Raw genomic sequence first — 24041 nt, 5'->3', positions numbered from 1 at the left:
AAGTTGTTGCAGGTACAGTGACTTTTACTTATTACTTACTTTCCAAATGACATCCTTGTATAAGTTGTTCTCCATCATCCTCTCAGAGCTGCAGGTAAAGGTGATTCCTGCCACAGAGGGACAGACAGTAACACTGATGTGCAGCAGCAGCTGTCCTCTGACTGAAAAGCCTGCAGCCTACATCTGGTACAAGAACAGAGAGTTTCTCTATGAGGACTGGTCTCCCTGGTACCAAGAGCTGCTCAGCAGTGAGGAAGCAGTCACATACTCCTGTGCTGTCAAAGGCTACGAGCATCTCAGAACCCCTCAAGTCTCTGTGGGTGAGTCATGACTGTTGTTGCTACAGACTCTCCAGCTAAACCCTGTGAAAATGACCTCAGTACAAATATTTAACATATTTAACATTTTTTTTCAGATTCCATCACACAGACATGCTTCAGTCTCACTTATGCTTATGGAAACATTTGTTCTTATAAACAGACATCAGTGGATGAGCCGTGCACCATCACATACCCCAGAGGTGAAGTTTATGTCATATTCATTTAACTAAATAATATATGATTAAATAAGTTGTGTGATTATATCAAATATAGTGACAAGAAGTTTGTTTATCCTTTCTCAACAGAGGTTTATGTTCAAAGAATTTCTTCCACTTCAGGGTTTGTCACACTGACCTGCAGCACCAGCTGTAATCTGACTGACCATCAAGCTGTCTACATGTGGTATCACAACAAAAGAAACTATCATGAAAATCAACATTTTTCAACTCATAACTCTTCAACAGACACATTCTCTTGTGCAGTTAAAGACCACAAACGTCTTCAATCTAAGGAAGCTTGTAAGTGTTAAATATATTTTGCCAACTAATAATGAAATACAAAAAATCAAACAACTTTAAATCTTCCATTTATATTTCAGGTGTTCAGGATAAAAACTGCTGGAGAGTGAATTATGTCAGCAGGAGAATCTGTGCTCTGGAAGGATCTTCAGTCAACATCACAAGTGAATACTCACATCCTGATAACATGAAGCCAGAGTTCAAATGTTGGAGTAAAAAATGGAGAAAAGATAAAGTGGAAGTTGAAGAGCTGATTGAGGCTGCAGGTGGTGTGGAGTATCAGGACAACATGAAGAACCAACACATCCTGACCATCAACAACCTGAAGAAGAATGACTCAGGAGGATACACATTCAGATTCAACAAAGATCATGAAGGATGGACACAGTCTGATCTGCCTGGAGTCTTTTTGATTGTCACAGGTAAATTTAAACTCCTCAGTCAGCAGACTTTACTCATTAATGTCTGAACAGGAGCAGAGGTGGAAGAAATATTCAGTTTGGGTGAAACTGGCAACGTCACACTACAAATCATCATTACAAGGAAAAGGCCTGTATTTAAAACTGAATTCATACGTTTTCAGAAAAATTGCATTTAATATTGTAGAAAATAGTACTTATTATGCAGGAGAAATGCCTTTTACTTTCTATAAGATGTATTCACATGCCTGTTGCAATTTTCACTTTGGGTGTTTATGGTTCAGGTTTGATCAACCTGGATACTGTTATTTTGTTTGATCTACAGCTGTCATGTACAGCTGTGCAGCAGCCAAGGCAGGACCCAAACACAGGACTCAGAAACAATATAGGGGAATAAACCAAAGGAAGCAAACTTTATTTGCTGAATACGACTCGATCTAATACTGACTAACAGGATTGGGAAGGGGTCGGCAACCTGCGGCTCCGGAGCCGCATGCGGTTCTTTAGTCCTTTTAGTGCAGCTCTGCGTGGTTTGGGAAAATAAATTATTTTTTTAAGTAATTAGCTGAAGTGTATTTCATTAATGTTAGTTCTTTTTTTTAACTTGTAGTTCTAAATTGGAAGATTATTGTGATATTGAAATATAAATATAAAATTATATTCTATTATTTTTTGATTGCTCAAAATAAGCGTCACACTCGCGGGTGCCGCTCAGGTGCGACCGCCTCCCCTGCAGCGGCGCTGCAGACCACGCCCCGCCACACACATTAACCAGGTAAAATACATATTTAGGCTGAATTTTGTAAATATCTATTTTTCATCTTTTAGCAGCATAGTGCTTTTTTTCAAATTATTTTTTTAAAAGTCAGGTCAAGGCTCCAAAAGCCCAAAGGAGATATAAGGGTGGCGGCTGACAACAGTTTTTGTTTACTGGATCATTTTAGTTCAGTTGGGTGTCTTTCCTTTTGTTATATTTCCTTAAGAGTTCAAAATGTGTTAATTACATAAATAAAAAAGTAATTTTCTCTGTAGCACTTCATAGATTTAAGCAACACAGCTTAGTTGTTTACACAAAGCATACAGGTAAAATAACAATATATTCAGTGTTATCTTCATTTTAGACGTCAAAAATTATTTGCAGCTCCCAGTGTTTTTGTTTGCGTGGAAATCATGTCCAAATGGCTCTTTGGGTGTTAAAGGTTCCTGACCCCTATGATGGGGGAAGCAAAACTGAACACAATGAACACAGGATGAGGGGCTGTCAAAATGAAACAGGAATTATGATAAACACAGGCTTGACATGGGGACCAGAGGGAAATAGTAATGGGGACATGACTGACTGTGGAAACAGAAGGGAAACACTTGGAACAACACATTGTCTGGATAATTGAACATGCTTTTTTAATTTATTTATTTTTTGTCAACATAAAGGTCTCATTTCAAAATATTTTCATATTTTAGTTTAATAGAAAAACATTTAAAGTCACATAAAAAAACAGTAGTGGAATACAAATATAAGTTTGCACAGAAAAAAATAACACTCACCCTAAATTTTTGCTTTTAGAGCTGAGAGTGAAGATGAGTCCTTCTGCAGTGGTGACAGAGGGTCAGAGAGTCACACTGACCTGCAGCACCAGCTGTCCTCAGACTGACAACACAAACTACATTTGGTACTTGAACAGTCGACCTCTGACCCCGAGAGAGAACCAGAACAAACATCTGATCCTAGACCCAGTCAGCAGGGAGGATGCAGGAAGCTACTCCTGTGCTGTGAAAACCAACAAAGATATCAGCTCTGCTCCAAAGACTCTCACTGTCCAAAGTATCACAGGAACATGGACACCAGCAGCTGCAGGAGTTTCTGCAGCTCTGCTGGTTTTAATACCTTTCATTGTCTGCTGGTGTGTTAGGTGAGCAAAAGTGTGATCTCATTCAGATCAATAGTATTCATCTGATATTGTTTTAGTTGTGTATATATACACATGTGTGTGTGTGTGTGTGTGTGTGTGTGTGTGTGTGTGTGTGTGTGTGTGTGTGTGTGTGTGTGTGTGTGTATGTATATATATACATATATATATTTGCTCTTTTTTTACAAATCAGAAAAAAGAGGATTTCAAACCAGCCTTCAAGAAGTGCAACACTGGGCAACAAACAGCAGGTACAAAACAAGACACAAACAATGCTGCTGAAATTGGAAAAAAAAAATCCCCATTGTCAACCTTATTTTTTGTTCACATAACTCTATTCTATTTTACTTTTTTATTTATAATCATTATCATAATTAGCAATAATTATCATTTAATCAGGTATTTTAAGTATATATACATTTATTGTGGGCATGAATGTCAAAGCAATTTGGGGTTTTTTTCAACTGTTGTTTTTCAAGCGTGGTATTATTGCAGGAATAAAGTGTTTTAATTAAGTTTATAAAACACCTAAGTGCATTTATTTTAGACTTTAGATTTTACAAACAGCTTCAAATAGATACATATCTCCCAATAATATTTGTTCAAATGTCCTTTAGCGGGTTGCAGCTTAGCCAGACATTTTTAGTAAAGATCAACAACAGTCTGGCATATTTCTGGTTGTATATTTGACTACTTATCTTTATATAAGTGGAATTCATCTTCATTTGTTGGATTCCTGTCGTGTTCCTGGCTTTTAAGCATACTCCACAAATTTCCAATAGGGTTGAGGCTGGGGCTTTGAAAAGCCTATAAAGCTTAATGTAAGGCTGCTTTATTTATAGCTCAATTTTTGTCTCATTTGACGACAAAATTGTTCTCCAGAAAAAAAAATGGCGTTTAGATATGGGAAGCTACAATTTTCGGTTAAGCTTAAAGGGGTTAATTTTGAGGCAGGAGCTCTTTCTTGTCAGTATCCTCTGAGTCCATTACAGTGTAAAACATGTTTTCACTGTGGACAGTGTTCCAGCAGTTTCCAGGTTATGGCTGGCTTGATTTTTGGTGGTTTCTGGGTTATTCCTGAACATCCTAACTAATTTCCTCTCATCTGAGGGTGACAGTTTAGGTCTTCCTCGAGGCCTAGGCAAAGTGGTCACACATGAAAAAAATATACTTACACTTATATACAGCTGTTTGAAATGATGGTCTTGCTATCTGCAGTTGTTTAGAATTGGCTTCTGACACTTTTGTTTGATTGTTTTTATTTTTTATTTATTTTTTTCATTTTTAAAAATGGATGCTCTACAACTAGTCAACCCTGGAAAAAACAGCAGTTGAAAGCAGTCATCAAGAGCCTAACTTTACTGTGAAGTTCATCCCCGTTATGAATATATATAAACACAGCTTAAATGTACACTTTATTTATCTGAATTCAATCATTTTAATTTCAGATTCATTTTATCAATGTATTTCTTTTTTCTTATTGCATTTTAATGAGCGACACAATCTACTTATCTATTTGTTTGTTCTACTTTACTTACTTATAATTGTTATAGCAAAGGAATTTCACAGATTTTATACTTTATATTTTGTCACCTCACAAACCTGCTGGTCAGAGTATCACCTGCAAATAAAGTAAAAATATTTAAATGAGGAGAAAAATGACCTATAACACAGTATGTTGTTTGTCTTCCTCCTCAGGTGAACCCTGATCCAATATATGAAAACATCCCAACTCATTATTGCAGAGTGCACCTACCTATGACCCACACAACTGATCTCTACTGCAATATTGACCCACTGCCTGCTCACTAAAGTAACTTTGTTACCATAGTGATTTAAAGGGCCCTTTTCTCTGATAGCTTCCACAACACAGCAGCGACACCACATTTGGTGGATCTGCCAGTGGTTTTCATACTCTGGAACATAAATTACAACAGAAATTGTTCTTGAACTTTTCCGTTATAAAATGTATGCTATTGAAACATATGTCACAACTGAAAGATGACGATCACAACAATTTGTGTTTGAGAACAGCTGAGTGACATTTTCTCAACATTTCTTTTATGCACCATATCCCAAAACCACGTGAAGTCACTTTTACATCCCTCATAGCTTTCCAAAGAAATTGTAATGACATTTACGGCAATAAATGTGGTTACTGTTTGAATTTGTCCTTGTGGTTTCATATGTGTTCTGACTGAGAAACACTGTCCTCTGAATACTGACAGACACTCTTCACTAAAAATCTAATCTTTACAAAACTAGTCATGTTATGATTAGCAAATAAGAGAACCACGTGACAAAATGTACGAGACAAGGAAGCAAAAGTGTCCAGTGCACAAACATAGAGCAAGACAGGGGGAGGCAACAGATGGAAACACAGGTGGGGGGAGATGACTAAAGCTACTCACACTGAAACCCACATGCCCTACATTACAGAGAGCTCATTTCTAAAACAGAGATAAAGAGAAAGCAAAGAGTCTAAACAGCAACTTAAACTTTAAAATGTGAAGTAAGAATTCAAGACTGCAACAAAGAGTCAAACAACAGGAACCATAAGAAATAAAGAAGGAAGTGATTTTGCTGCTGTTCAACTGTGTTTAGTTTGTAGTGGAAACTGCTGAAAACAACAGAGGAAGCAGAACTTTCTGCTGAAAAGAGTTGTAAAAGCTAAACTGCTTGCATTTGAAAGGGTACAGTGAAGATTATCGAGAAAGCTGAGCACATGCAAGCGGGCGAACACGTGTGGGATTCGAACTTTCGCCCCCGGGTCTCATATTATATTAAACCCACTGAGCCAAACCAGTTCTGATGCCAACCAAAGATATAATGACAAAAACAATTATCACTGATAAAAGGTGAAAAAGCTCAAAATTCTGCTGAAAAGAGCAGAAGAAACAGAAAATTGAGCTGAAAAGAGCGGAAGAGATTGAGATTTGTACTGAAAAGAAGTAAAAATTCTGCTGAAAAGAGGTGTAGCTGTGGCTACAATGTAGCTTGCCATCACCAGTGTGTGAACGTGTGTGTGAATGGGTGGATGACTGGTTGTGTAAAGCGCTTTGGGGTCCTTAGGGACTAGTAAAGCGCTATACACATATAAATACAGGCCATTTTAGCAGAAAGAGCAGAACAGTTGAAAATTTGAATGGTGAAAATCTGCTGAAAACTGAGGGAGTAGTTAACCAGCAATGGTCGGAGCAACTAGAATAAGGTAGAAGAATAAAGCTTATCTGACTACAATCAGATAAAGTCTAAATGTTGGTACAAAGAATCAGAATTCCACTTTTAAAGTCAAGAGAAATGCTGTGGGGGAAGCTGAACAGCTGACTGAGTTTGCAGATCATGTGGAGTATGATGATAGCAGGTTTAATATAAATTTATAAAAACTGTCTTGTCTACTCAGATGATTTCTCATCTTATGTATAAAAACAACTCGGCTCAATCAGCAGAGCAGGATCATTTCTACAAAATTTGCAGCTTTATAGACTTAGTTTAGTTTAAATAATTAAAGTCAATGTGTTCTATAGAGTAAAACATTTATAAGAATTGCATTAATATATATCCAGTGTGATGTTGAATACCTGCAGCAATACATCAGTTCTACACTATGTCTCTTTGTATCTGAAGAAATGATAGATAAATGAGGAAGTGATTGTGTTAAAGCTGAACGCAGTTTGTCTGCAGAAATACTCTGAATTTAACATTTCCTCTTAGATGGATGTTGATTGATTAATGCTTCTGATATTTTATCAAGTTAGATATGAGCAGTGGTAGTAATCAGGCCTTGAAAATATTCATATAGCCAACTTTTTCTGATTAGAAGTAAAAATCTGCAGCAGCCATGTTGTTGCCAGAAACTGGATGTTTGTTTATGGGTTTCATTCTGTGTCTCTCAGGTAGGAATAATTTGTTTCTCTTCATGACAAGTAAGTAATGATGTGTCAGGAATGTAGATAAAAGATGTAAAAAGTTCATTTCAGAAAACAGGAGATTCCCAGTTAACAGGATTTTTACTTGTTCTAGTGTTCTGAATTCTCCAGCGTATAAAAGCACCAGATTGTGATCCTTCTCACTGAAAAAAAGGCCACATTGGGTTTACTTAATTCAATAGTGGACATTGGTTGCACACAACTGTTTTGCTTTGGCAGAAACTTAAACAACTGAGTTAAATCAACACAACTTACTCATATTCAATAAACCTGTGCATTTTGTGTTGATAAAACGTGATTGAAACATGTTTAGATGAAGTAAGGTGAGCTTTTGGAATATTTTAATCCTTCGCAATGTTGTCATTTTATTTCAACACTATTCAATAACATTTACCCCAATACTACTTGGTCACTTAAATACTACATGCTGTCTTCATATTACATAATGTTCAACAAAGTCTAGAGTCTGGTTAGCATAAAAATGAAATGGATCTACAACTTCCTCCTATCTTTATCCATGGTTGCAGAGGGGCTGGGGCATAACCCTGAAGTGATAGGTTACAGGAGGCAGGGTACACCCTGGACAGCTCACCAGTCTATCACATAGAGACAAACAACAATTTTCACTTACATTCATGGGTAATTTAGATTCACCAATTAACCTAACCTAACTCTTTTGACTTTTAACTGTGGGAGGAAACTAGAATACCTAGAGAGAAACCACTGCAAGCCAGATTGGGGATTTAAACCCAGGACCTTTTTACTGTAAGGCAACAGCACTAACCCCCATGCTACAAAGCCAGGCTTAACAAAAGTAGGAAAGCTATGATTTCAAGGCTTGATGCAGAATTTTTCGTATGTTTTTGTCCTTGACAGGTTAAACCACAATAAATAGAATAAATAGCGATAGCATACACGTGGTGTGTGTGTGTATCTGCCTCTTATAACTCCAGTGATTTTCCTGCAGTTTGAAATCTTTTGCAATCTTGTGAATTTCATGAGTCCAGCAACTAACCACTCTTACTAGATTGTGTCACGTCATCTGAACAAGTTGTTGAATTTTGTACAGATCCTACATGATTTAGTTACGTTCAAGATAGAAACATGAAATTTTTGTGTTCAAATTACAAGTTAGACTTTTTTAATGTAACAACCACCCAATTTACTTTTTTCGGTATACCAAAAAAGTAGAGGTGGCTGCTCGACTTGACTGAGATGGATGCCTTCCTGAAACCACGATCCAAAGCGCACAAGACTGAAATCCCTTGCGGTGTCGCAAGATTCAACATCGCTATATTACTGACTTAGTTCACTCGAACATGATATGAACAATTTAATCTACCCTCTCTACATGTCATGTAGTTTCTACACTATATAGTTACACTTAACTTTAAAGCATAAGGCAATTGTGTTAAATACACGCAAGATGCTTACATAAATCCAAGAGATGACCAATCCCCTTTTTTTCAGTGTAACATGCTGTCATCACAGATTAGCACAGAAAAGAAAGTTAGCATAAATGTTCACCATGTTTTCTAATCACATGTTGTGTTAAAGGTGTTCAGGGAAAACCAAACAGCATCTGTGCCTTGAAAGGTTCATCAGTGAATCTGCCCTGCTCACATCAACATCCCACTGCAAGAAATGGCTGGTACACTGGACACTTGACTGTCTCCAAGATTGAACTCTCCACAGATGAAACACATGTAAAGTACAGCATGTCAGCAGAGAGTAATTTCACTCTAACAATCAATAATCTGACAGAGAGAGATGGAAATTTTTACTGCTGCATTAAAACTGCTCACAGATCAAAGTGTCAACAAAGTGGAATTCATCTCCTAGTTACAGGTACAGTTCTTTTTACAAATGCATCATAAATGAATGAGTTTATGAATGATCAGTGTATTCATGTTGGTCATGTGACCTCTCAGAGCTGCAGGTAAAGGTGATTCCTGCCACAGAGGGACAGACAGTAACACTGATGTGCAGCAGCAGCTGTCCTCTGACTGAAAAGCCTGCAGCCTACATCTGGTACAAGAACAGAGAGTTTCTCTATGAGGACTGGTCTCCCTGGTACCAAGAGCTGCTCAGCAGTGAGGAAGCAGTCACATACTCCTGTGCTGTCAAAGGCTACGAGCATCTCAGAGCCCCTGAAGTCTCTGTGGGTGAGTCATGATGGACACCTCCTCATCATGTTATGAGATGTTAAACACAAACACTTTACTCTTCAGACTCTAATGAATTTACTGGAAGTTGTTGATTTTTCTCAGGTTCCATCACAGAGACCTGCTTCAGTGTGACCTATGCTAAAGGGAGAATGTGTTCTTCTCAGCAGACATCAGTGGACGAGTCCTGCTCCATCACATATCCCAGAGGTGAAGTTCTGGACAAACTGCACTTTGAAACTTCATTTTTATTTCTTAATTTATTTGACATGACAGAGATGAACTGGTGGAAAATGTGTTCATCATCTCCCAACAAACTCCCAGAAAGCCTCAGATCAGCTGAAACACTCAGTTTATTTAAATCCAGGTTGAAGACTCACCTGTTCTCAGCTGCATTTGAATAAAGCACCAAATCCACAATTTAAGCTTAAATTTCAAAACTTACATTTAACTACTGATTTTATCTACTGTTCTGATTTAATCTGTTTTGATTTTATATACTGTTTTGTTTGTTTGTTTGTTAATTAGTTAGTTAGTTTATTTGCTTGTTTTAATCAATTTTAAATCATGCTTTTTATTTGTTCTTGTTTCTAATGTCTCTGTAAAGCACTTTGAATCACCTTGTTGTTGAATTGTGCTATACAAATAAACTTGCCTTGCCTTGCCTAGTCTGAGTGTTTTTCAGAACTGAGAGTGAAGATGAGTCCTTCTGCAGTGGTGACAGAGGGTCAGAGAGTCACACTGACCTGCAGCACCAGCTGTCCTCTGACTGACAACACAAACTACATTTGGTACTTGAACAGTCGACCTCTGACCCCGAGAGAGAACCAGAACAAACATCTGATCCTAGACCCAGTCAGCAGGGAGGATGCAGGAAGCTACTCCTGTGCTGTGAAAACCAACAAAGATATCAGCTCTGCTCCAAAGACTCTCACTGTCCAAAGTATCACAGGAACATGGACACCAGCAGCTGCAGGAGTTTCTGCAGCTCTGCTGGTTTTAATACTTCTCACTGTCTGCTGGTGGATCAGGTGAACGTTACTGTGTTATCTCTAAGACCAGTTATGTTTAAAGTGTGATGTGAAATGTTTTACCCATTCACTGATTTGTTTCTTTTATGCAACCGAAAAAAGAAGACTTCCAGTCAGTCTCCAAGAGGAGAAATGTCAGAATCAGTGCAGCAGGTACGAAATAAGATTCAAATAATTCTGCTGTGTTAGAAAAACATCCCCTCATCTTTCCTTTTTTCCTCACACGATCATTTATTCTGGAAAAAAGCTTAAACTTATTATATGTCTGCCTTTTTCTGAGTAACCAACTGTAGCATTCTTTTCAGTGTCCCTACCTACACCCGATGTTCATGTTCATCATTGTATCAAATAAGTCAGATATACATCAGCAATCCTTACCACACATTACATTAATATCATCTTCAACTAGATTTGTAATTGATTGGACATTGAACAGTCGTGATGTTTACCACTGACAGGAAAAATAATTTTTGAGTTCATTGCCATTTTTGTCCCGTCTGTTTCTCATTGTTATATCATGACCTCTGACCTTAATTGACACAATTGAGACCTGAAGTTCTTTAGAGGTTGTTTTTTGGGGGGGTTAGGTCTCTTAACTTGTTTCAGTTTGTCAGACAGGTTCTATTTGAGAATCTCAGTGACAGTGCAGTACAGTGACAATGTAACAAACAACAAACAACCAGCTATGAGTTATTGATGCAGTTTGATATAAATTTATAAGAACTGTCTCGTCTCCTCAGATGAACGTTGACTCCATGTATGAAAACATCTCAGCTCAGTCAGCAGAGCTGGATGATCATCACTACAGCAGACTGGACTTCAGTGAGAACCACACAGCTGACCTCTACTCCACCATTGAGCCACTGTATGCTCAATAAAGAAACGTTTGTTACCATGATGATTTCAACTCCAGTGATATTACTTTACCATCACAGCAGAGAAACTGCAGCATCTGGATCTGTCTGTGGGTTACACTTTCTTCACTGGAATATAAAATAAAGGTAGAAATAAGTAGAAATTGAAATCAATTGAAATTGAAAAGCTCAAGTAGAAATTCTCAAGCTTTTGAATTAAAACATATTTGGTAATGATGTACGTCTGTCACAAAAACCTGCAAAAAATGACGCAACCGTTTAAAAATTCTGCTATGTCCAAAAGCCCACGAGTGTGCATTTACTGATCACCCACTTAAAGGGTGCTATTTTTGATAACTTTGTTAGACATTGTATTACTTTGTGTGCTTTGGGTGTCACTAATAAAAACATCAAAGCCATTGTGTCCGCAGGTTTGTCTTCTGTTAGGTTTTTGTCTGTACCACAAAATAACCACTAACACTGTCCCCTGTCTCTGCTTTCATTGTCAGCACTGTCAGGTTTTTGATGAACATATAATAATATGTAGCCATGTCACATGTTTAACTGAGCTGCTTTGAATGCAGTTTGTCTGGAGAAAGACTCACAAAATTAAAATCTTTTTTCAGCCTTTCAGGTAGGAATGAACTATTTAAGTAAAGAGCAGATTCACTGTTTGACATGATTTGTTCTGTATGACCTCTCAATTGTATTTAAGTACCAGATTTGGACTCTTTAACACTAAAGTGTTTTCTTCACACAATTTGAAGTCCATCATTATACAATGAGAAAGATGAAACAAAGATGACAAGTGAAAAACATTCAAAACAGTTGCCAATCTTCATAGGGGTAGACGTCCCAGACAATTCACCCCAGTCAGACCACATAAGGCTCAGAGAAACTGCAAATCCCCCCAGGAACTACAAGACTCCAAAGGCCTCAGTTAGCATGTTAAATATTAATATTCATCTAAGTGCAATTAGAAAAAGACTGAACAAATATGGTCAATACAAATAATGAACAGCACCACATTTGGAGAGCATCTCAAACTAATTAAGCACACAAGTCATATACACTGAACGAGGGCTGATGATATGGGCAGTTTTGCCTACACAGAACCAGGACACCAGGGCTGAACTGGGCAGCTGAACTGCTGCTACGCCATATATCTTAAGGCACCCGGGCCTTCACGTATCTGCGATACGCACCTTGAAGAACAGAATTTAATTTTGAAGAAATGAGAAAGGATAAGAGTTGACAAGTTAAGAGAAAACAAAAAACAAAAAGAAAAAATAGTAAAATCAAAAGAATCGGTATGTTAGCTGTTGGGGCTGCTGTCACTGCACTGTCAGCAGCACAATCAGTAACAACTACTAACAAGCCCTCACAGTCACAGTGGGGTGCTTTTGTAGGGACAACAATCCCAATAAAAAAGTGAGGAAGAGACACAGGAAGTTGAAATTAATGTATTAAGAAAATAAATGATTATGAAGTGAGATATTCAGGGATTCAGGTAAAATGAATGGGAACTTTGACCATGAGCCACTCTTAATAGCTAAGGTGTGGCTTCTGATTGTCACAAGCTGCTGTGCAGCTAAGGCGTCCTAAACCAACGACAACGTGATTTAAACTTGATTCAAATAAATAATCAAACAAAATGAAGTATATTCATAATATGTGTATCGGAGCTCAGTGACCTTCCAGTCACTGAGGTGGCCATGGCCCTCACATTTGACTCTAAAATATTTTAAAGTCCTCTGTCTGACAGCTAAAGCCTAGAGTAAAATGAGTCATACAAAGGACAGTGAACCCAAGCTCATCAGCAAATCTTCAACAGAATGGCTTAAAAAGAAAAGAATCAAAGTGTTGCAATGGTCCAGTCCAGTCTTTCCAGACCTTAGGGGTGGCTGTAGCTCAGGTGGCAGAGCAGGTCAGCCACTAATCAGAAGGTCGGTGGTTCGATCCCAGGCTGCATCCTGGCTGCATGCCAAATGTCCTTGGGCAAGATACTAACCCCGTGTTTGCCTACTGGTGGTGGTCAGAGGGCCCGGTGGCGCCTGTGTCCGGCAGCCTCGCCTCTGTCAGTGCGCCCCAGGGCAGCTGTGGCTACAATGTAGCTTGCTATCGCCTGTGTGTGAATGGGTGAATGACTGAATGTAGTGTAAAGCGCTTTGGGGTCCTATGGACTAGAAAAGCGCTATACAAATGCAGGCCATTTACCTTAGCCTGATGGAAAAACTGTGTTGAGTCATTAAGAGGGATGTGCATAAAAACATGTCTGCAAACTGAAGCAATGCTGTAAAGAAGGGTTGGCCAAAATTCCTCTGCGATGATGCAGTTCCTTATAGGAACTGAAACTAAGATATTTAAAGACTTAGCAGCTCTTGAACTTGAGACACTCTGTCTCTGTCAGGCTCTCTCACACCAAATAAGAGGAAGCCTCAAAACTTTGTCAGATTTAGCTTCATATAAAGGCAAGCAAACCAGTAAATTGTCTGAAATCAGGCGTACTAAAATCCAGGAACTTTTCACTGGACACAAATAAATGTGTTCAGTTCTAATAAATGTTCTATTTTAGGTATTATCACTTTGTACATTATTGTGGATGGAACAGAAGGTAAAAATCTTGATCCCAGACTCAGAGGACTCAGAACTGGTTCATCATCACCATCATCTCAGCTGCACCTAATATATTCTTGATGGTCTGGTTGTATTAAAGGTTCTTTTTATTGCACAGCTTAAGGGAAAATTTCAGTGACTTGGATGCCTTTTGAAACTGCTGGAGTGAGAATGAGGAACGAGACAAAAAGAAAAGAGAAGGAATGCAACAGTCAAATGATGATGTCACAGTCAGTATACATTTCCTCTGTACTCACAAATCACAGAAGAATAAGCTGTATAAAATCTGTATTAATTTATTTTTTAAACTTCCTGGTGACCTTGACTTTGAGGTAAAGCTCACACCTTGACCAGTTACCAGTAAAGAATTCAAACTCATGTTTTTCGTAGATGCACCTGCAGCTAAGGGGTAAAAGGAGCTCAAAGCTTCACTTAAATTTATTCATGAATATCTCGACTGGTTTTAGCAACACTTACTTAAGCTACGCTGCCATCTCCTGGCAAAACTGACTATCACTACCACATCAGTTGAGAGGAAGAACCGTTAAAATCATAACACAAATTTTTAAAAAGTAATGTATATTTACTAAGGTGATAATCAACATTTAAAATTCCCACCAGTAAAAGGCTGAGATTTCTTCTTTGACTCTTATGTCTTTTCTTTTCCCTTTCTTTGATTTTGTGAACTTTATGCTTCGAAGATGAAGATGAATCTTTTGAAAGATGCTCATTAAACTTTTCTGGGTTTCATCTTGTACATCTTAGCTATAAGTGATTATTAAGTAAGGTTTACGTTACTTACTCATTACATATTTAGTAAATTAATAATCTGAATTTATGCTGGATTAATTAATTAATTAATTAACTAATTAATTACTATTACTGTGGTCTCAGAGGTCCATCAGTGGATCTGCACTGATCACATCAACATCTGAGTTCAAGCAGAAAATGGTTCACTGTACACTCGGATGGTTACAAGTAAGTTCAGAGTGAGCTCTCTGTACGTGTAACGCAGAAACGGCCCTAACCAATCTGGCGCCCTAGGCAAGATTTTAGGTGGCGCCCCCCTACATCAGCAGTGTAGTGTAATGTTGTAACAAATAATATTTCTATTAAATAAGCTTTACTTTGCATTTTAATTAACGTGGGATTATTTTTTGCATTTAGAAATAATAGTACCAACTTTTTTTTTTTTCAACATTTGTGGCACTGGCGTGGCGCCCCCTGATGGACGGCGCCCTTAGCATTTGCCTATACGGCCTATGCCACGGGCCGGCCCTGGTGTAACGTACAACATGTCTGAAGAGAAAAACCCAACTTTAACCATCAATGACCTGAGAGAGAGTGATGCAAACACACTTTTACCAAGAGCTGCTCAGCAGTGAGGAAGCAGTCACATACTCCTGTGCTGTCAAAGGCTACAAAGATCTCAGAGCCTCTGAAGTCTCTGTGGGTGAGTCATGATGTTTATGGTTGCTACAAAACAAACAGAATGGGTCATACAGCAAATCATTACAATCAGGATCACTTCTTTGTTTCTAGGTTCCATCACAGCAACCTGCTTTAGTGTGACCTATGCTAAAGAGAAAATATGTTCTTACAGGCAGACATCAGTAGATGAGCCGTGCTCCATCACATATCCCAGAGGTGAAGTTTTCACAAATAAGCAAACATCTTCCACCAAACCTCTAATATATTAGTTTGATCTCATTTTTCTTCAAAAAATATAAAGCTCACATATTACCTTTATTAATACATGTATTAGCAAGCCATATTTAATTACTCCTTTTTCTTAACACCAAACACCAAAAATAAAATTACATACATTATGTCAAAGTGACTCATTAAAACTATATTTATCATCTCAGAAAGCAGAAATTACAAGAATCAACAATTTTCATTTCAAAGCTATTCAACAGACAAGTTCTCCTGTGCTGTAAAAGGCCTTGAGTACCTTCTGTATACACGGTGTATATACACACACACACACACACACACACACACACACACACACACACACACACACACACTCTGTGCTAATATTTTCTTGTGCTGCTTGAATCGGCAACAAAGTTCCTTAGCTAGAAGACTCAGAAACAATCTTCTTTTGCCTGTCCGCCCTGTGCATGCCTTATACAAAATGTAGGCATTCACCACCGCCAGGTTCAGCATATTGTAGAAAACCGCTACTGGTCACCTGCGTGTTGCTGCTCTTACAGAATACATGCGTGCCATTTGGTCCAACACGTCTACACCACACTGTAAAAGAAGAGAGAGAGAGTCATGAGTATATGTTTTTTCTATAGGCCTGTATAGCACACATCAGAAAACATTGTAGCACTGATGTAAAATTATACACACATTCGCATACCTTCATGTGGTTATAGTTTCTTATTGCTTTGGGTTTCCTCTTTCTGCCGTCACTGATCGTCACATCTTAGTGCATGGAACTAAGAACACACACAGTCTTGGTTTTTTTAGGTCCATAAATTGTGAAGGAGACACCGCCACTTCTAAGCACTGAAGTGGAGAATTCCTCTCGCTGTGCAGTGTCTTTTGCAATTTGAGGAAGTTCACGGCGGACTTTATTCACCGGCACGGTGAATAAAGTCCACAAAACAACGTTACTTGGCACAAGTAACGTTGTTTTGCGCTGCAGTAGTCTGTGCGACAGCGACAGTGAAGTGAAGGAATTGTCCGTTGTGACGTTTCTCCCATCATCCAAAAACAGCTCCACTAGTTTCATGACCACGTTCTCTGCCAGCCTCTCTTCCTTCTGACGACTGGGGTCCTTTCCCAAGTAGATGCACTGCAGACATATTTGGTCTCCAGATCCGTGGCCATCCAGAACTTGATCCCAAATTTGTCTGGCTTGGTTGCGATATACTGTGTGAATGGACACCGAACCTTGGTAGGGAAAAGCTGTTCATCTATGGTCATGTGTTCTCCTGGAATGAAACTCTTAGCACAGTTCTCATTGAAGCGTGTCCAGATGTCAGAGATTGCCTCAAATTTATCTGTTTTCACCCGTTCTGCCCGCGTGTCCTTGTCATCAAATTGAAGGTGTTGCATAATTAAAATGAATCTATCTCGGGGCATTGTCTCTTTGCTTACTGGCACCAGAAATCTTTCTGACCAGCAATCTAGAATGGCACCAACGGGACACATGATTGCTCTTAGGGTCAGGGTTTTTTTTTTTTTGTTTTTAATTTTTGCTATTTTTACAGGAACAGGCAGAGGAGAGAACATGTAAAGCTGGAGTGATCACACATGTCACTCATGTCATTGTATTAGCAACTTGTCATTCTGTTTTCACACATTTTTTTATAAATAAAATGGACTTGTGTTTCCATATATTGTGAATGTGACCAAAAACAAATGTCCATTACAGAGGCCATAAATGAATAGGCTGGTGTGGTGGGGCGTGGTCTGCGGTGCCGTGAAGGGAGGGCGGATGCACCTGCACGGCATCCTTAATCACGCCCGCCTAGTTAAAACACGGGGATTCAGGGGTTTGGGTGTGTTGTGTTGAGATGTACATATCCGAATGATACTCCGTGGTCCCGCCGTGCCTTATTCTCGCCACAGCTAGTTCTCAGGAGGGTGTAGGGTCATATAAAGACAAAATTATACAGAATATATATAACATAATATAATAATATGATATATATAATATATAACTAACCAGACCAATTTGTGGTTTGCAAGGACGAGAGGACCATAGTTGGATAAATGTGTCAATTCTAGCTAACAGCAAGATCAGAAATCAGAAACACAATGAAATCAAGGAGTACCAGGGGCTTAAGGACCAACTGGAGGTAAAGTCCAAATTGTCTTAGTAGTAATAGAAGCATGAGGAGCTGCCACCCCAAATCAGGATGAGTGGCTTCAGCAGATTCCAGGCAGAACATCAAGGGTCTCTGTACAGAAGCGTGCAGTTCTAGGAGCAGTAATGGAAGATACTGCATAGAACAATATACATACACAATACATATGAAGTATTGAAGCTGTTATTTATGTTTTACTGTAAAATTCACTGAAGGCTCTGACTACTTGAAAGTAGACCATGATTTGTTAAAAATTACCTGTAAAAATTCAAATTGTTACGATTTGTTCGAGAAGTGAAACTGATAACCTTAATAAAGAAAAGAAAAACAAAGGCAATAAAGTCTGAAGCCTGAACGTTTGGCTTACAGGGATCATTTGTATATATGTTAAATTTATTTTTCCAAACTTTGGGCATCCACCACTGTAACTGTATGCAAATGACAGAAAACAAATACAAGTAAAATTGGGTCCTTTTACGTTGTGGGGCCCAATTATTTAAACAAAAATAAAGATCAACCATTTTTTTTAAAATCTGCAACATAAGATAATGAAATAACTACAGATATTTATACCTAACTTATCTTGTCTGTGAACTTGAAAAGAAGTAGGCAGAGAACAATAGAAAATGTTGCTGAGATGAAGAGTTATAATGGTGTCCTCTGGTGGACATGGCCTGAACTGCTAACCAACTTCAAGAAGTCACCCAAAATTGTCTGGATTTATCTTAAAGTTGACACAGCAACAAGTAAAGTACTTATTTTATAAAAGTAATACATGATATATATGACTTTTATATGTTAATTATTTATATATGATAGTGTTTCATGCAGCACAGTAAGACCAAAAAACAAAAACAAAAACAGAGTGAATTTAAAACAAAATTCTTGTCACCAGTGTTTACCTCTATGGTTCAAATCCTATTTTTCCTTCTGGGTGCGGCTAAAAAAGGCTAAAGACTGGCAGACGTTTTGACTGTAGAGCCACACTTAGCAGTGACATTAAACGAACAAGAATACGACAGGACAAGTGACAAGTTAAACCACTACAGGGCTGCAACAATAACATTAATATCACCTCTTCAAAGCCAGAATACAATTCAATCAGACAACTCAAACACTGGTTGCATATGGTTACCCTTAAAGAAAGTAACTAGAGACAGGCTACATAATCATATATATATATATATATATATATATATATATATATATATAAAACACCAAGCACGCCCCTGCGGGCGGTTTATCCTTCAAGCTCGGGTCCTCTACCAGAGGCCTGGGAGCTTGAGGGTCCTACGCAGTATCTTAGCTGTTCCCAGGACTGCGCTCTTCTGGACAGAGATCTCCGATGTTGTTCCCGGGATCTGCTGGAGCCACTCGCCTAGCTTGGGAGTCACCGCACCTAGTGCTCCGATTACCACGGGGTCCACCGTTATCTTCACCCTCCACATCCTCTCGAGCTCTTCTCTGAGCCCTTGGTATTTCTCCAGCTTCTCGTGTTCCTTCTTCCTGATATTGCTGTCATTCGGAACCGCTACATCGATCACTACGGCCGTCTTCTTCTGTTTGTCTACCACCACTATGTCCGGTTGGTTAGCCACCACCATTTTGTCCGTCTGTATCTGGAAGTCCCACAGGATCTTAGCTCGGTCATTCTCCACCACCCTTGGGGGCATCTCCCATTTTGACCTCGGGACTTCCAGGTTATACTCGGCACAGATGTTCCTGTACACTATGCCGGCCACTTGGTTATGGCATTCCATGTATGCCTTGCCTGCTAGCATCTTGCACCCTGCTGTTATGTGCTGGATTGTCTCTGGGGCTTCTTTACACAGCCTGCACCTGGGGTCTTGCCTGGTGTGATAGACCCCAGCCTCTATGGATCTTGTGCTCAGAGCTTGTTCTTGTGCTGCCATGATTAGTGCCTCTGTGCTGTCTTTCAGTCCAGCTTTGTCCAGCCACTGGTAGGATTTCTGGATATCAGCCACCTCCTCTATCTGCCGGTGGTACATACCGTGCAGGGGCCTGTCCTTCCATGATGGTTCCTCGTCTCCCTCCTCTTTCTAATATATATATATATATTAATGAGATCATTAACGAAGAGAGGGAAGGTAGTCAGAACTGAGGGGATTGAACTACCAGAAGGCAACATTGCAGACATAGAGGACAGTTACAAGTACTTGGGGATCCCGCAGGCGAATGGGAACCATGAAGAGGCCACTAGAAAAGCTGCAACCACCAAGTACCTGCAGAGGGTCAGGCAAGTCCTGAGGAGTCAGCTGAATGGTAAGAACAAGATCCGGGCCATCAACACGTACGCCCTGCCCGTGATCAGGTACCCTGCTGGGGTAATAGGCTGGCCAAAGGAGGAGATAGAAGCCACTGACATAAAGACAAGAAAGCTCCTTACCATGCATGGAGGGTTTCACCCCAAGTCCAGCACCCTGAGGCTGTACGCTAAGCGGAAGGAAGGGGGCCGGGGACTGGTGAGTGTCAGCACCACAGTCCAGGATGAGACAACGAACATCCAAGAATACATTGGGAAGATGGCCCCAACTGACCGAGTGCTCAGTGAATACCTCAGGCAGCAGAAACCCAAGAAAGAGGAGGGAGACGAGGAACCATCATGGAAGGACAGGTCCCTGCACGGTATGTACCACCCGCAGATAGAGGAGGTGGCTGATATCCAGAAATCCTACCAGTGGCTGGACAAAGCTGGACTGAGAGACAGCACAGAGGCACTAATCATGGCAGCACAAGAACAAGCTCTGAGCACAAGATCCATAGAGGCTGGGGTCTATCACACCAGGCAAGACCCCAGGTGCAGGCTGTGTAAAGATGCCCCAGAGACAATCCAGCACATAACAGCAGGGTGCAAGATGCTAGCAGGCAAGGCATACATGGAACGCCATAACCAAGTGGCCGGCATAGTGTACAGGAACATCTGTGCCGAGTATAACCTGGAAGTCCCGAGGTCAAAATGGGAGATGCCCCCAAGGGTGGTGGAGAATGACCGAGCTAAGATCCTGTGGGACTTCCAGATACAGACGGACAAAATGGTGGTGGCTAACCAACCGGACATAGTGGTGGTAGACAAACAGAAGAAGACGGCCGTAGTGATCGATGTAGCGGTTCCCAATGACAGCAATATCAGGAAGAAGGAACACGAGAAGCTGGAGAAATACCAAGGGCTCAGAGAAGAGCTCGAGAGGATGTGGAGGGTGAAGGTAACGGTGGTCCCCGTGGTAATCGGAGCACTAGGTGCGGTGACTCCCAAGCTAGGCGAGTGGCTCCAGCAGATCCCGGGAACAACATCGGAGATCTCTGTCCAGAAGAGCGCAGTCCTGGGAACAGCTAAGATACTGCGCAGGACCCTCAAGCTCCCAGGCCTCTGGTAGAGGACCCGAGCTTGAAGGATAAACCGCCCGCAGGGGCGTGCTGGGTGTTTTTATATATAATATACATGAATCCTGATATAAGAACAGGAGTAACTTTACTTATGAACGACAGGATGAGTTAATACTGTATGATTCATAGATCACGACTTTCAGGTCCAATTAGTTACAGAATATTATTGTGTGATTAACGATAGGAAAGTGAAAATGAGTTTCTGTTAAAAGTGCTTCATAAATAAATGTTTATAGAAATGGAAAATACAATTCAGTCTGAGAGTTCAAACACATTTCAGATATTTTTAATCAATTGTTCCCCATAGCTCATTGTTTCATATTTTTTAAAACAAAATATAGTCACAGTAGATTAAAGTCTGAATCGCTCCAGCTGTGTTTATTACAAATTGTCATACTGAGATATGCTCAGCAGTTTATCACCTCCACACCTTTCTGTTCAACAACTTATATTTAATAAACTGAATATTTAATGCATTCAAAACACAACTGCATGCAGCAAGTAAATAAATTAAAAGCATTATTATTGAGGAATTGAACTGATGTAGATTAAAATAATATTCATGCTACAACAAAGCATTTAAGGATGCAAACGATTCAAAGGAAGAGGAAGCAAGTTTACTTTTAGTTTCAAAGATGCAAGATATGTGAAACCAAAGAATATGAACTAGCAGCCCACCCCTCGCTCTGATAAAGAGTACTGCTTAGTTTGTCTGATGACTCACTTTGTATCTTTTGGTTTGAGCTTTTACTGTCAGCTTTACGCTCAAAGTCTGGACTAAAACAACAATGGAGTTGAGAGATGCTGGTCGTCTGCTTGTGGGTCTCATCTTTTACATTTCAGGTATCAGAGATTATTTATGAGTTCTTATGTAAAAATCGTTAGTTAATATTAACTTAAGAAAAAGATCTTGTAATATTTACAGATGAGGAATTTTAGTTTAGATTAGTTTCTAATGTAAAGTACTGAAAATTATTAAGTAATTAATAACAAAGACATATTAATAAGATAAAAACATTTATTAACTCCCTTCTGTTAAAGATGTTAATGGAGGAGAAACCAGGATCTGTGCTTTCAAAGGTTCATCAGTGGATCTGCACTGCTCACATCAACATCTGACTTCAAGCAGAAAATGGTTCACTATAGACTGGGATGGTTACAAGTATGTTCAGAGTGAGCTCTCTGTGGATGGACAACGTGTAACGTACAACATGTCTGAAGAGAAAATCCCAACTTTAACCATCAATGATCTAAGAGAGAGTGATGCAAACGCTTACTGCTGTATGAAGACTGCAGACAGTGCAGGAAACTGTTGGCTAAACAGAATTACTCTTCAAGTTGTTGCAGGTACAGTGACTTTTACTCATGAATTACTTTCCAAATGACATCATTGTATAAGTTGTTCTCCATCATCCTCTCAGAGCTGCAGGTAAAGGTGATTCCTGCCACAGAGGGACAGACAGTAACACTGATGTGCAGCAGCAGCTGTCCTCTGACTGAAAAGCCTGCAGCCTACATCTGGTACAAGAACAGAGAGTTTCTCTATGAGGACTGGTCTCCCTGGTACCAAGAGCTGCTCAGCAGTGAGGAAGCAGTCACATACTCCTGTGCTGTCAAAGGCTACGAGCATCTCAGAGCCCCTGAAGTCTCTGTGGGTGAGTCATGATGTTTATAGTCCCTACAAACCCTTCAGCAAAAAACTGTAAAAATAACCTCAGTAAAAATATTAAATCTCATTTCTTTTTGTCCAGATTCCATCACACAGACATGCTTCAGTGTCACTTATGCTTATGGAAACATGTGTTCTTATAATCAGACATCAGTGGATGAGCCGTGCTCCATCACATACCCTAGAGGTGAAGTTTCCACAAACAAATTGTATAAACACTTCTCCAAACCTTTATATCATATTCGTTTAAACTGCACAATTATGTGACTTAAATGAGCCGCATGATTATATCCAAATAGTGACGAGAAGTGTATTTATCTTCGATCGACAGAGGTTTATGTTCAGAGAGCTTCTTCCACCTTGGGATTTGTCACACTGACCTGTAACAACAGCTGTAATCTGACTGACCATCAAGCTGTCTACATGTGGTATCACAACAAAATAAACTATCATGAGAATCAACATTTTTCAACTCATAACTCTTCAACAGACACATTCTCTTGTGGAGTTAAAGGTCACACACATCTTCAATCTAAAAAAGTTTGTAAGTGTCAAATCTGTTTTTCTTTTCAACTAATAATGAAACACAGACCAATCAAACAACTTTAAATCTTCCATCTATATGTCAGGTGTTCAGGATAAAAACTGCTGGAGAGTGAATTATGTCAGCAGGAGAATCTGTGCTCTGGAAGGATCTTCAGTGAACATCACAAGTGAATACTCACATCCTGATAACATGAAGCCAGAGTTTAAATGTTGGAGTAAAAAATGGAGAAAAGATAAAGTGGAAGTTGAAGAGCTGATTGAGGCTGCAGGTGGTGTGGAGTATCAGGACAACATGAAGAACCAACACATCCTGACCATCAACAACCTGAAGAAGAATGACTCAGGAGGATACACATTCAGATTCAACAAAGATCATGAAGGATGGACACAGTCTGATTTGCCTGGAGTCTTTTTGATTGTCACAGGTAAATCTAAACTCCTCAGTCAGCAGACTTTACTCATTAATATTTCAATATGAGCAGTAGCGCTAGAACTATTCAGATCTTTCTCGGTTATATAACAATGTTAAAATATTCCCTTACAATGAAAAGTTTGTTCTTAATTAAAAGCATGTAAATGCTATGAAAAATAACTATAGTTAAAATATCAAAAGTAAAAACTGGCATTTTGCTTGATTTAATATAATAGTTTTAAAATTATATACAAATGAGTTTTTCGACAAAGAAATAATTTTTGTAACAACTTTCATCTTCAATTGAGGCATTTTAATAAAAGAATTACTTAAATGGTTCAGGAAATACAATCATATTTATACGGTCCCCCATTTTCAGAGGCTCAAAAGGGAACTGGATATCTGATAGCAAGATACATTAAG

At 39.2% G+C, this 24041-nt stretch overlaps 1 long non-coding RNA gene across 1 annotated transcript; it reads left to right on the top strand.

Moving 5' to 3' along the window:
- The first annotated feature begins 299 nt into the window (after positions 1 to 299).
- On the top strand, positions 300 to 23622 carry LOC112432200 (uncharacterized). The gene is made up of 4 exons (XR_013098866.1): positions 300 to 320; positions 22743 to 22847; positions 22992 to 23204; positions 23290 to 23622. It is a non-coding gene; the product is annotated as an uncharacterized LOC112432200 (long non-coding RNA).
- The last annotated feature ends 419 nt before the right edge of the window (positions 23623 to 24041 follow it).

The sequence above is a fragment of the Maylandia zebra genome, linkage group LG6 (genome assembly GCF_041146795.1).
Source record: "Maylandia zebra isolate NMK-2024a linkage group LG6, Mzebra_GT3a, whole genome shotgun sequence".
NCBI lineage: Eukaryota > Metazoa > Chordata > Actinopteri > Cichliformes > Cichlidae > Maylandia > Maylandia zebra.
The sequence above is the reverse complement of the archived record's forward strand: the minus strand, read 5'-3'. Positions and strand labels throughout refer to the sequence as shown.